A 14,744-nucleotide genomic window follows, 5' to 3' on the forward strand; every position below is an offset into this window, starting at 1 on the left:
GATCTGATTGGCCACCAACACTTTAAACCAGGAAGTGTTGACAGCCATATTGTAACTTGGTTGAACTAAATCACGGAAAAATTTAGTTTTTTTAAAGAAAATGGGACCCCTCACCACCTAACCCTCTGGGTTGGGGGAGGGGGGGGGCTTGATGCCACAGGGACCTTTCAGGGCCAAAGAAACATTTTTTAAAACATTTTGGCGTGAGTCACGCTAGATCTGTGACTCCCACTAGATTTTTTTAAAAATAGTTTCTAATCGGCACACGATGAGGACCAGGTCCCGGGGGCATTTGTAATTATAGTAGGGTGGTACACGGGCCCCCTTCCTAGGGCTTACTAATGCCCTGGCAACCACCACCTTCCTGGGCCTTCTTTTTAAAAAAATGCGAGGGAGGCCCATACAGCCTTCCCTGCTACCCTAAGGACCCCCACCTCCCTGGGCTTACTATTTTATAAATGGGGGTCTTCTTGGACTTCCCTAGCACCGGGGACCACCACCTACCCTGTGCTTTGTGTTTAGGGAATGCGGGGTACTGAGTAGACCCACCCGCAGTGCCAGGGGCCGCCACCTCACTGGGGCTTCAATTTTAAATAACGAAAAGGGCATGCGGAACCCACAGCAGTCCAGGGGGCTGCCCGGGGCTTTTGTTAATCTAAATGGGAAGCCACATGACACAGCCATGGGGACCACCACCTCCCAGGGACTAAATCAAACAAGGGAGAGAGGCCATGCGGCCCCACTCTTGGAGCCATAGATGTTCTGGGGACAGCCACCCCCCAGGGCTGACTCCTGCAATGTCTTGGGGTGCACACCCCTGGGACACATGTGTTTCATATGGCTTGGCAGGAGCTTTATGCTCCCACCAGCCATAGCAAATTGTGCCTCGCTTTGAGTAAAAGAGAGCATTTTCCACTTGCTTTTGCTCAAAGCAGAGCACAATTGCCTTAAGGGCATAGTATGGGAGGCCTTTAAGGCAGGAGTCCGCGGTGAAACCTGTAGTTATAGTGCCTATAAAAGGAAAACAGAACGATTGCGATACAGCGAGAGAGAGGAAAAAGTTTTGGATGCAGAAGAACAGCTTAATAAATGTGTAATAAGAGGAGAACCGACCGAACAACTTATAGTAGATTTAATGAAGGTGAAAAGCGAAGCAGAGGAGGAACATGCAAATAGAGCAGCAAAGCAATATACAGTCAGAAGGGAGAGATGCCATGAGTACAGTGAGAAAGTAGGTCGGGTTCTTGCTATACGTACTAGGCAGATAGCGGCGGCAGGGACGATTAAGGAGATCAGGGATGAAAAGGGGCTAATACACTCAGATCCAGAAGAAATTCGGGAAGTTTTTAGGACGTTTTATCAGTCATTATATGATGAGCAAAATCCCAGTAGTACTGAAAGGATAAAAGAATATCTCCAGAATATTGAGTTCAAAACTATCTCTTCTGAAGACGCAGATGAGTTAGAGATTCTGCTGGATGGTATTGAGATCAAAGAGGCTATGTTTGCCTTACCCTCGGGAAAGGCTGCTGGTCCCGATCAGATTCCCATTGAATTTTATAAAACTTTCTGGGGATGTCTAGGACATGATTTAATTCAGATGTTTCAAGCTGCACAGAGGGGCGAGTTTGTTCCCAAATCCTGGGGTGGTGCGGACATAGTGTTAATTTAAAAAAAAGAGAAATCTCCGATTGAACCAGGGTCGTATCGCCCAATAACCTTGATGAATAATGACACCAAAATATACTCCAAAGCATTGGCTGTAAGATTCGCTAGAATAATAAGCACTCTGGTTAGCGATAATCAACATGGTTTTATTCCTGGAAGGGGGACAACTCACCATACCAGGAAAGTTATAACTCTATTTGACTCTGCCGAGGTAACAGGGGACCCGATGGCAGTAATGCTTTTGGATGCGGAAAAGGCATTCGATCGGGTCTCCTGGCTTTATTTGTGGCAGATTTTAGCCAGAGCCGGGATCAAGGGTGGTTATTTGAAAGCACTTCAGACTCTGTATAAGGAACCAGTTGCTGCATTGAGAATAAACGGGGGTACTACAGGACAATTTAAGATTAAGAGAGGAACTCGGCAGGGTTGCCCATGCTCTCCCCTGCTTTTCGCCATGTATATGGATCCATTAATACGTAAGATAGAATTATTACCAGAGATTATCCCACTTTGCACAACTTTAGGGCCATGCAAGATATTAGCCTACGCTGATGATGTAGCGGTAATAACACCATGCCCTACGGAAGCAACTACATTGGTAGAGGAAGAGGCAATAAGATTCGGACAAGTCTCAGGGTATTCATTGAATGCATCCAAAACTCAAATTATCAAAAATTCGTGGGCATCCTGTGATGACAGGCGAGTGGTTCTAGCAGGGAAGTATCTGGGAATTAATATCACGTCTAATTTAGATAATTTGGTGGAAAATAATATTGCCCCAGTAATCGATAAAGTAAGAAAAGACTTGGATCGTTACGAGAATTTACATCTGTCACTAGTAGGACGAGTCAACATTATTAAAATGTTGGTTTTACCTAAATTTTTATACCTCTTCAGGGCAATACCACTTTTAATTGACAATAAGTGGTTTAAAATCTGTGAACACATGATAAATCGGTTTATTTGGGCAAGAGGTAAAACCCGGAGGGCATTAAGATACATGTCGCTTCCCAAGGAGAAAGGAGGGTGGTCATTACCGGACCTAAAGGTCTACTATTGGGCTGCAGCACTACAAGGAATGGTGGGACTAATTGGAGGGGCAGAGAAGGATGGTTGGGATAAGATAGGCTCGCTTGCTATTTATGATATAGTTTTGGGTGCAAATGCTGAAAATATTTTTTTGAGATTTACAGATGGAAGTTATTTTAAAAGAACACGATTTAAGACAATTATTGCTGCTTATAACATATGGAAAGGATTTACTAAAAAGGTTGGAATAGGGAAATACAATGCATATACAAGATTTAAAAATAACCCTACTTTACCTAATGCAGTGTTTTCAGGAATGGTATATCAAGAATGGGAAAGACGAGGGATAGGTAAAATTGGTGACATGTTGGATGATAATGGTATGATGCAGTTTATAGACTTGAAAAATAAGTATATGTTAAATACAAATCATTTTTTTAAATATCTTCAAATAAGGAGTTGTTTACTAAATAAAAAAGGGGGTCCACTAGGTTTTGGGAGGAACATAATGATGGATCTTATACAAAATGGTCATGAATGCACTATAAAGAGATTCTATTCAGAAATGACAAAGTTAAAGAAGGATGATCTTGAGAAATGGGCAGTCAAATGGTCTTCAGATTTAGACATAGATAGAGAAAGGGATATTTTTTTTGAATCACTTGAGATGGGAAGTAAATTATTGTGCTCATCGTCCCTTCAGGCCCAGCATTACAAGACTTTGTATCATTTGTATTATACGCCATGGAAAATTGCTCAGTGGGGGGGTTTATCCGGTACTACTTGTTTTAGGTGCGGCAGTATGGAGGCTAATTTGATACATATTTTTGCTACCTGTCCGCACCTAGACAAGTTAAAAAATGATATTGAGAAATTTCTCAGAAATGTTTTAGAAACAACAATTGAGTTAAACCCGGTGACCATTCTGCTAGGGGTATACCCCAATGGGCAAATAAATTGTAAATATTTTATGTTTGTAGCAATGGCGATATTTAGATTGTTAGTGGCTTCAGCTTGGCTTGATCCAAATCCTCCAACGTATCATCAATGGCTAGGCAAAACATTATCAATACAAAAATTAGAAACAGCTATATATGCTAGGAAGGGCAGAAAGGGTAAAAAACTGGGGATACAAATCTGGGGACCTCTGATTCAGTGGAAGTCTGAAACTGAATAATGTAATGTGAAGAACAAGCAGTTCTGAATGTAGATATTTATGATTTTGTTTGTATATGCATAGTCTGAACCCGTATGTATTAAGTTTACTGTAATATTTTTCTCCAATTTTTATGATTTCTTTATATATCGCAATGTGCTCTGTCCATGTAATTTGGGGGGAGGGGGGGAAAAAATGAGGGAAAAAATTACTTTTCAATAAAAATATAAAAAAAAAAAAAAAAGAAATGCCCCCCCAAACACACATCGTTCCGTTAACTGAAGTATGAATGAATCCAGCGGACCCGCACTTCCGCGGGGGGGCTCTCCGCGACCTGGGAGGGCCACACTTCAATTTGCATCACAAAAAAGAGTTCCCAACATGGAGAGCCACGCACAGGTGAGTATAGATTTTTTATTCAGCGGGGCAGCCTTGCTCAACAGTCTTTGAAGCGCACAGGATTCAAAATTGCCATAAATTCCTTACGCGTTTCGAGCGTGCTTGCGCTCTTGATCACAGGTATTGGCAGTTTGGAAAAAGGCAGAATACCGCTCCTCATTTCCATCAGCTTTTCAGGTTCCGCCCAGTGGGCGTGTAAGCTCAGTGCATGCTGGTGGGTGGAGTCGGTATCACTGTTAATCATAGGTAAGTGCGGCTGCAATTGTCCCAAACATATTCAAACACCTCAGTGGGGCTGTGTGGTTCTCAGAAATGCCTAAGGACTGACATGCCCCCGCCAAACACACATTGTTCCGTTACCTGAAGTATGAATGACTCTAGTGGACCCGCACTTCCACAGGGGGGGCTCTCCGTGACCTGGGAGGGCCGCACTTCAATTTGCATCACAAAAAAGAGTTCCCAACATGGAGAGCCACACACAGGTGAGTATAGATCTTTTATTAGGCGGGGCAGCCTTGCTCAACAGTCTTTGAATCGCACAGGATTCAAAATTGCCATAAAGTCTTTACGCGTTTTGAGCGTGCTTGCGCTCTTGATCACAGGTATTGGCAGTTTGGAAAAAGGCAGAGTACCGCCGCTCGTTTCCATCAGCTTTTCAGGTTCCGCCCACTGTGCGTGTAAGCTCAGTGCATGCTGGTGGATGGAGTCCGTATCACTGTTAATCATAGGTAAGTGCGGCTGCAATTGTCCCAAACATATTCAAACACCACAGTGGGGCTGTGTGGTTCTCAGAAATGCTGCGTGACTGAAATGCCCGCGCCAAACACACATCGTTCCGTTACCTGAAGTATGAAAGACTCCAGCGGACTCGCACTTCCGTGGGGGGGCTCTCCGCGACCTGGGAGAGCCGCACTTCAATTTGCATCACAAAAAAGAGTTCCCAACATGGAGATCTACACACAGGTGAGTATAGATCTTTTATTCAGCGGGGCAGCCTTGCTCAACAGTCTTTGAAGCGCACATGATTCAAAATTGCCATAAAGTCCTTACGCGTTTCGAGCGTGCTTGCGCTCTTGATCACAGGTATTGGCAGTTTGGAAAAAGGCAGAGTACCGCCGCTCGTTTCCATCAGCTTTTCAGGTTCCGCCCCAGTGGGCATGTAAACTCAGTGCATGCTGGTGGATGGAGTCCGTATCACTGTTAATCATAGGTAAGCGCGGCTGCAATTGTCCCAAACATATGCAAACACCACAGTGGGGCTGTGTGGTTCTCAGAAATGCCGCATGACTGAAATGCCCCCGCCAAACACACATCGTTCCGTTAGCTAAAGTATGAATGACTCCAGCGGGCCCGCACTTCCACGGGGGGGCTCTCCGCGACCTGGGAGGGCTGCACTTCAATTTGGATCTGCATATATATATATATATATATATATATATATATATAATCTGAAAAAAAAAACTGTTACATGGATGTTATAGTTAGGAATTAAGTGAAAAAAACAAAGGATACAGGGCTGTTATAGTTAGGAAATACAATTTTTAAAAACTTAGAAAATCACTAAAAGAAACAAAGGTTGCAGGGATGTTATAGTTAGGCTCAGATTTCACTATTACAAAACCATAGAATTTCAGCAGTATAGTTACCTGAGCTAACTATAACGTACACTCCCACAATGCACTGCTTATGACCCCACATATTACATCACTCATGACATTATCAGTGACATCACTGTTGACATTACTGATGACATCACCCACAGAAGCACAGAAATGTGCCTATATCTTTGATGTCATTCGACAAATCTTTGTGAAATTTTCCCCAAAAAAGTGCCCCGGTGATTCTTACTATTCATGGAATGTTTTACATCAAGCGGGGCCGAGAAAAAGTTTTAAAAAGTGCACTTTGCCATGTTAATTCCCATAGGACTTTTAGATACAGCTACAGTCCAAACTGCTGAACCAAATTACATCAAAATTGGCAGGAAGGAAGATGGTGGACCAGGGAAGTGATTTGATGAAACTCTGTTCAGTAGTAGCAGAGATATTCAAAGTAATTTCCAGTTTTATATCTAGGGACACAGAGGATCCGCTACTCCTCCCGATCTTGTGCTGAGATCTGATTGGCCACCAACACTTTAAACCAGGAAGTGTTGACAGCCATATTGTAACTTGGTTGAACTAAATCACGGAAAAATGTAGTTTTTTTTAAAGAAAATGGGACCCCCTCACCACCTAACCCTCTGGGTTGGGGGAGGGGGGGCTTGATGCCACAGGGACCTTTCAGGGCCAAAGAAACATTTTTTAAAACATTTTGGCGTGAGTCACGCTAGATCTGTGACTCCCACTAGATTTTTTTTAAAATAGTTTCTAATCGGCACACGATGAGGACCAGGTCCCGGGGGCATTTGTAATTATAGTAGGGTGGTACACGGGCCCCCCTCCTAGGGCTTACTAATGCCCTGGCAACCACCACCTTCCTGGGCCTTCTTTTAAAAAAAATGCGAGGGAGGCCCATACAGCCTTCCCTGCTACCCTAAGGACCCCCACCTCCCTGGGCTTACTATTTTATAAATGGGGGTCTTCTTGGACTTCCCTAGCACCGGGGACCACCACCTACCCTGTGCTTTGTGTTTAGGGAATGCGGGGTACTGAGTAGACCCACCCGCAGTGCCAGGGGCCGCCACCTCACTGGGGCTTCAATTTTAAATAACGAAAAGGGCATGCGGAACCCACAGCAGTCCAGGGGGCTGCCCGGGGCTTTTGCTAATCTAAATGGTAAGCCACATGACACAGCCATGGGGACCACCACCTCCCAGGGACTAAATCAAACAAGGGAGAGAGGCCATGCGGCCCCACTCTTGGAGCCATAGATGTTCTGGGGACAGCCACCCCCCAGGGCTGACTCCTGCAATGTCTTGGGGTGCACACCCCTGGGACACATGTGTTTCATATGGCTTGGCAGGAGCTTTATGCTCCCGCCAGCCATAGCAAATTGTGCCTCGCTTTGAGTAAAAGAGAGCATTTTCCACTTGCTTTTGCTCAAAGCAGAGCACAATTGCTTTAACAGAGAGGAAGCGGGATGTTCAGCAGCTTCCTCTAAGTCAAAGTAATGCTGTCTCCCGCAGGAGGTGGGAAGCCAGCAGGGACAGCTGGTGCCTTGAAACTCCACCTGCGGTCCCCAACACTACAAAGTGGGTGCCCTGGGTGGGACCAGGGCACCACACTAAAGGTTGGGCCCCAATGAATGGGGTCCATGGGGCTGAAATTAGCCTGGAAGAGGAGCCACTCAGTCCCCCTCCCTTCAAAATGTATGATTTTTTTGTAAAGGTTGGGCCCCAGGGGATTAGGTCCCCGAGCCTGAATCATCCCATCTGGGGAGAGGGGGTCCTACACCCTTTAAGTTATTAAAAAAAAAATGCAATGTCTGTGCTTAGGGGATGGGGTCAGCGGGGTCAAAATTGGTCCAGGGAGGGGTACTGCACGGCCCATCTCCCCTATTCATAATAGGCCTGGACCCGGGAGATGGGGTCCAAGGGGCAAAAAGTGGCCCAAGGATGGGGTCCATGTGGCCCCCTCCCCAAATAAAAAAAAATACCAGCAAATCCCCAGAGGCACCGTCCCCTTTCTATACCACTCTGCAAACACGCCTTCCGGCGCACTACTGGTTTAGGGATGAAGTTCCTTTGAATGCTGAGGGTCCTTGGGGCCAACAAACCCTCATGTTACCTCCAGTAAGTCCCAAACAGTCTGATTGCTGAGAGGACTTTTGAGACCACACTCCCTTTCTCCACCACTCTACAAACACGCCTCCTGGTGCACTGCTGGTTGAGGAAGGAAGTCCCCTTAGCTCCGGTGGTCCTTGGGGACCTAGAAGCCCACCTGTTACCTTCTGTAAGTTGAACACAGCGGGATTACTGAGTGGTCTTCGGAGGCCACGCCCCCTTGTACCACCACTCTGTAAACTGGTATCCTAGTGCACTGCTGGTTTGGGGATGAAGTCCCCTTGGATGCTGAGGGTCCTTGGGGGCCAGCAAGGTAAGTGATTGCTGTTAGGACTTTTGAGGCCATGCCCTCTTTCTCCACCACTTTGCAAACATGCCTTCTGGCGAATTGCTTGTTGAGGGAAGAAGTGCCCTTGGCTCTAGAGTGCCCTTGGGGGCTAACAAGCCCTCCTGTTACCTCCAGCAAGACCTACACCGTGGAATTGCTGAGAGGTATTCAGAGGCCACGTCCCCTTTCTCCACCACTCTGCAAATGTGCCTCCTGGCACACTTTTTGTTGGATGATGTAGTACTCTTGGATGCTGAGTGTTCTTTTGGGCCTAGAAGCCGTCCTGTAGCTTCCAGTAAGTCCGATATAACAGGATTTCTGAGAACTTCTCTGAGAAACTGCCCCTTTTTTTACCCATTCACAAACACGACTACTAGTTACAAAAACCCATAGAAATTCACTTAAAAAGCCAAATGTTACAGGGACCTTATAGGTCAGAAATGGAGTTTGAAAAGCCTTAGAAATTCACGTAAAAAATCAAAGGTTACAGTGCAATTATAGTATAGAATTGAAAAAAAACGTAGAAATTCTAATCGTGGGCGGAGTGTGCGGAGTTTTGCCTCCTCGGCGTTCCGAAGAGAACGTGGAGTAGGCAAAACCCACCACCGCCTTCACCCCCATATTAAAAATTATTTGAAGAACAATTAAGAGTAAAGTAAAAAGACTTACCTTTCCTGAGGAGTCCCCGGCTGCCATCCTCCTCTTGTTGGCGTCTCAGGGTGATCTGAGCATGTGCGCGCGCCCACGCATGTGCATTCCTTACGAGACAAAACCAGTGAAATTCAGCAGTTATAGTTACCTGAGCTAACTATAATGTGATGTCATTTGAGAAGTCCTGAGTTATGTCACTGTGATGTCTCTGACCATGTCATGAGTGATGTAATATGAGAAGCCATAAGCAGTGCATTGCGGAGGTGTAATTTATAGCTAACTCAGGTAACTATAACTGCTGAATAGGAAAAGTGTTATTTGTTTTGCCGTCAAGTGGGAGCCAAGATAAAAGGGGAGTCCCAAAACACGATTTCCCCATGCTAAGTCTAGGAGATTTTTTCATTTTTTGAACACGACTACAACCCGAACTACTGAACAAAATTACACCAAATTTGGCAGAAAGTTAGATGTTGGTCCAGAGCGCTTGCTTTTTGTGATTTGGTGTAAATCTGTTCAGTGGTTTTTAAGATATCTAACTTCAAATAATATACATATCTGGGAATGCCAGTCCTTGCAGTGGATTCGCAGATCCTACAATAATTTGATTGGCTGCCAACACTTCAACCAGGAAGTGTTGGCAACCATCTTGTGACTCAGCTTGAAACTAGGTCCCAGAAAAAAAGTACAAAATAAATAAAAGGGGGCAGATTAGGAATAGCATGAACCCACAGATATGATGGGGTCCCTCGGTGACCCTGCGGGGGTAAAAGGCACTTTTAAAAAAATGTTGTCACGCACCTGCAGGTGGATCCGCAAATCTGTGCATCTTTTTTTTAAAACCCTCGGGTGGGCCAAATCTGGGGCATGAAGAATGGGGGCTCATGGGATCCCACTCTTGGGTGTAAAAAAGACCAGGGACCCCACCTCACTGGGCAATGAACACTGCAAATGCGGGGGGCCTCTCGGCCCCCACTGCCCCAGGGGCCACCACCTCCCTGGAGCATGCTGTTTTTTAATTGAAATGTGGGGGAGACCCTACGGCTTCCCCGCTGCTCCAGGGATCACCACCTTTCCGTGGCTAAACTTAACATTGGAGGGGGCCGAGCAGCCCCCTCCTGGATCCCTAGATGGCCCTTGAGACCCCCCTCCAGCCAGGGCTGACTCCAGCAATGTCCTAGTGTGCCCATCCCCAGGACAATGCAGTTTTCTATGGCTGCTCCCGCCCAGCCATAGCAAACCTGCTCTACTTTTCAGCAAGCAAGAGCAGAAAACGCTCTCGCATGTTGAAAGCAGAGCATGTCTGTTTCCCTGCCCATTATCAAGCAAGCAGGGAAACAGACATTGCTTTGAGAACCAGCAGCTCCCTGGATCTCAAAACAATGACGGCTCCCGCAGGAGGCGGGAGCTGGCAGGGATGGTGGGGGCCTTCAGGCTCCTCCCGTCGTCCTCAACGATGTGACAAGGAACCAGGGATGGGGTCCCGGGGCGATATCGGCCAGGGGAGGCGGCCACATAGGCCCCCTCCCCATTAAAAAAGAAATTATGAAGGGCTTGTCCCGTGGGATGGAGTCCACCGGGCAGATATTTGCCTCAGGATGTGGGAGGCATGGCCCCCTCCCAAGTAAAAATACAGAAAAAGGGAAGGGGGCCATGTGACCACTCTTCCTTTATTTTCACAAAAGGAAAAGGCTAGGCACTGGGGGATGGGGTCCCCATGCCCAATATATATATATATTAAAGGGGTAGGTCCTAGGGGATAGGGTCATAGGGGCCCAGGGTCAGGAGGCGCATTTTCAGAGTGGTGGAGAAAGGGGGCATGGCCTGCGATGTACTCTCAGTAATCCTGCTATTTGGGACTTACTGGAGGTAACATGATGGATAGTTGGCCCCCAAAACCACTCAGTACTTGCTGGCCAGCTTTTTAAAAGAACATTTTATGTTTTATTAGGGGAGGGGGGCTTTGTGGCAATCCATCCCTGGGCTGATTGTACCCCTGAGGACCCCATCCACCAGGGCCAGCCCTTTTTTAAATGGGAGAGGCAGGAGTACGGACCCCTCCCAGGCTGACTTTGGCCCTGGGGACTCCATCCTGAGGCCCTTCCTTTTATTTATTTTTTACTTTTATATATGGGTGGTGTAGTTGGCCCCCAAGGACCCTAAGGAGCCAAGAGGACTTCCTCCCGCAACTAGTAGTGTGCCAGGAGGCCATTTCCAGAGTGGTGGCGAAAGGGGGCGGAGCATCCGGCAACTTGTTTGCTGTTTAAAAAAAAACTAAAATAAGGTTTAAGTAGGGGTGAGGGGCTGGGCGGCCCCCTACCCAGAAAAATGTAACCCCCTGGGACCCCATCCCCCAGGGCCTGACAAACTTAAAGGGGGTGCCTACAGTGCACCCACGCTCCACTGGAAGCCAAGGGGGAGCCTGAAGGTCCCGCGGTCCCTGCCAGCACCCCAACTCCTGCAGGAGCCGGCATTGTTTTCACACACAGGGAGTTGCTGTAATGGCGGTTTCCGATGTATGAAAGCAATTCTGTTCCTCTTTCAGCGCACAAGAGCATTTTTAATGCTCTCACTTGCTGGAAGCGGTGACTTGACAGAGAAGTAAAGCTTCTGCCAGGCCAAGCAGGAGCTTGCCCAGGGGGTGGCTGTCTCCAGAGCCATTACTGGATCCAGGAAGGGGGCCATGCCCCCCCTGATCTTGTTGAAATTGGCCTCGGGAGGTGGTGGTTCAGGGGGTATATGGGGTCCCTGAGGTCCCAATACAAATTTTTCAAGGCCCTGGGTAGGTGGAGATCAAGGAGGCCTCCAATTTAATTTTAGAATGTGGTTCTTGGGAACTTGTGGTCTCCAGGGCCCAGCGTTGCCCAATCGGCCCCCCATTTAATAAAGCACTAGCCCCAGGGAAGAGGTTGTCCCCGTGGCAGGGGATCCATGAGGCCCTCCATTACAGGAGGCGGGGAGCCAGCAGGGACCGTGGGGGCATTGGGGCTCAGTAACCAATGGAGTGGCCAGGCCCCAGAGGATGGTATCCCTGCGGCCAGAAGTGGCCCAGGAGGGGTGCCATGCGACTCCCTCCCCTTTGAAAAAAAACTAAAAATTAAAGGCCCGCCCCTGGGCCATAATTGACCTGAGGAGCGGGCCTTTATCCCCCAACTTACAATATGCCAGAGGGCGCGTTTCCACACTGGTGCAGGGAGGGGGCGGGCCTGATATTACAAGTGAGCGAACACACACCTTGGCACATTGTAAATTGGGGGATTAAGTCCCCTTGAATGCTGAGGGTCCCTGGGGGCCAACCAGCCCATCAGGTACCTCCAGTAAGAACCACAGAGCTGTGTTGCCGAGAGGTGGTCCAAGGCTGCTCCCTTTTTACACCACCCTGCAAATGCGGCTTCTAGGGCACTGATGGTGGGGCGATGAGCTCCTCTTGTGTCCTGAGGACCTCAAGACCCAAGTGGACTTCATAGTCCAAGCAGCAGTGCGCCAAAAGCCGCGTTTGCAACGTGGTGTAAAAAAGGGCATGACTTAAGACCACCTCTCTGCAATGCAGCTCTGTGGCGCTTACTGGAGGTACCTGGTGGGCTACTTGGCCATCAAGGACCTTCAGGATCCAAGGGGACTTAATAGGGATGTTATAGTTAGAACTTAGCATTTATAAAACCTTAGAAATGAACTAAAAAAGACATAGGATTGAGGCATATTATAATTAGAAATTTTCATTAAAAAAACCATTGAAATTCACTGAAAAAAGCATAGGCTTCAGGGACGTTATAGTTAGAAATTAGCATTAAAAAACAATTAAATTCACTGAAAAAAACATAGGTTTCAGGCACCTTATAGTTAGAAATTAGCATTTAAAAAACCTTAGAAATTCACTGAAAAAACCATAAGTTTCAGGGACATTATAATTAGTTGGAAATTTCACTCGTACAAAACCATAGAAATTCCGTTGTTATAGTTAGTTCAGCTAACTATAACTCACGCCCTGCAATGCACTGCTGATGACATCACATATTACATCATTCATGACATCTTCAGTGACATCACTGATGACATCTCAAATGACATCACTGATGACATCTCAAATGACATCACTGATGTCATTAGTGATGTAATATATGAGGTCATAAGTAGTGCATTGCGGGGACATAAGTTATAGTTAGCTATGGGTAACTATAACTTAAATTTCATTGGTTTTGTAAGTGTGAAATCTGAGCCTAACTATAATGTCCATGTAACCTTTTTTTCAGTGAATTTCTATGTTTTTAAGTCTATTTCCTTATTATACCGTCCCTGTAACCTTTGTTTTTTTAAGTGAGTCTGTAATGTTTTTTTAATGTTATTTCCTAGCTTTGACCACTGACCTTTGACACTGAGTATGTGAGTGAGTGCATGGGTCTCTCAGTCAGTGTATGAGTGTATGAGTGGGTTTGTAAGTGGGTGTGAGAGAGTATGAATGGGGATATAAGTGGGTATATGAGTTGGTACGTGATTCTCTGATGGAGTTTTGCCACTCTGCTTGGAATGCCGAGTTCGGCAAAAACACCCGCAACCGCCATAAGAGTGGAATTTGCCAGTGCGCACACGCCTAGATTTCATCCCTCTAGAGTAGTATGCCAGGAGGTGCGTTTGCAGAGTGGTTGAGAAAGGGGGCGGTGCCTCCGATGAAGTCTGAGCAATCCCACTGTGGGGAATTTACTTGTGGCAATAATAGAGGTTCTTGGACCCCAACAACCCTCAGCAGTCAAGGTGCGTCATCCTCCATTATTCCCTAAAGAGTATCCCTCCTGACCTAACAACACATGATAGTGATGAGGAATGCATGCCACACCTACTTGCCAACCAATGGAGATGGGAAAGGAAAAAAATCCTTTTTAATATGTAACCCTGACACACTCAATAACTGTAATGCTTAATCATCGGGTTCACCCTGACATCTAAGGGTCAGTGTGTGCTTGACCATGTTCCAGGGAGGTCTTAGAAGTCAACAGACACGGGGCGTAGCTAAAGACTACCTAACCAGTAGTGTACTGTGGGGTACCTACTTGTGACAACAATAGGGTTCTTGACCCCCAACACCCCTCAACAGCCAAGGGGACTTCATGCCCCAACCAGCAGTGCACCAGGAGGTGCATATGCTGAGTGTTTGAGAAAGGGGACGGAGCATCCAACGAGGTCTGAGCAACCTAGGACTTACTTGTGGCAACAATAGGGTTTTTTGGCTCTAAATGACCATCAGCAGCCAAGGGGATTTTCATTCCCCAACTAGTAGTGCGCCAGGAGGTGATTTTCTGAGTGGTTCAGAAAGGGGGTGGGTCTCCGACAAGGTCTCAGCAATGCCACCTGACCATTTTACTATGGGGAGGCTGCGTGACCCCTATCACTTGGCTGATTTTGACCCGAGGACCCCATCCCCTGGAGTCTGGCCTTTTAAATAATTAATTTTAAAAAGGGGAGGGGGCCACGTGGCCCCTCCTCCCAAGGACAATTTTGGCCCCAGTGACCCAGCCATTATACTATGGGTAGGGGGTCCCCCTTCCCGGGTCGATTGCGGGGACTTCATCCCCTGGGGTCCCACCATCTCTCCAGTCTGAAATGGTACCATGAGGGACCCTCAAGGCTTCTTCTGTCCCTGCTGGCTCAGCGCCTCTTGCAGGAGTTAGCATTGCTCTGACAGACTGTCTGTCAGAGCATTCCTTCATCTGTTTCCCTGCTTGCTTGACAGGGAGCAGGAAAACAAACGAAAGCTCCTCTTCCAGCAAGCAGGAGCATTTCTCTGCTCTCAATTGTTG

The sequence above is a fragment of the Lissotriton helveticus genome, chromosome 3_1 (genome assembly GCF_964261635.1).
Source record: "Lissotriton helveticus chromosome 3_1, aLisHel1.1, whole genome shotgun sequence".
NCBI lineage: Eukaryota > Metazoa > Chordata > Amphibia > Caudata > Salamandridae > Lissotriton > Lissotriton helveticus.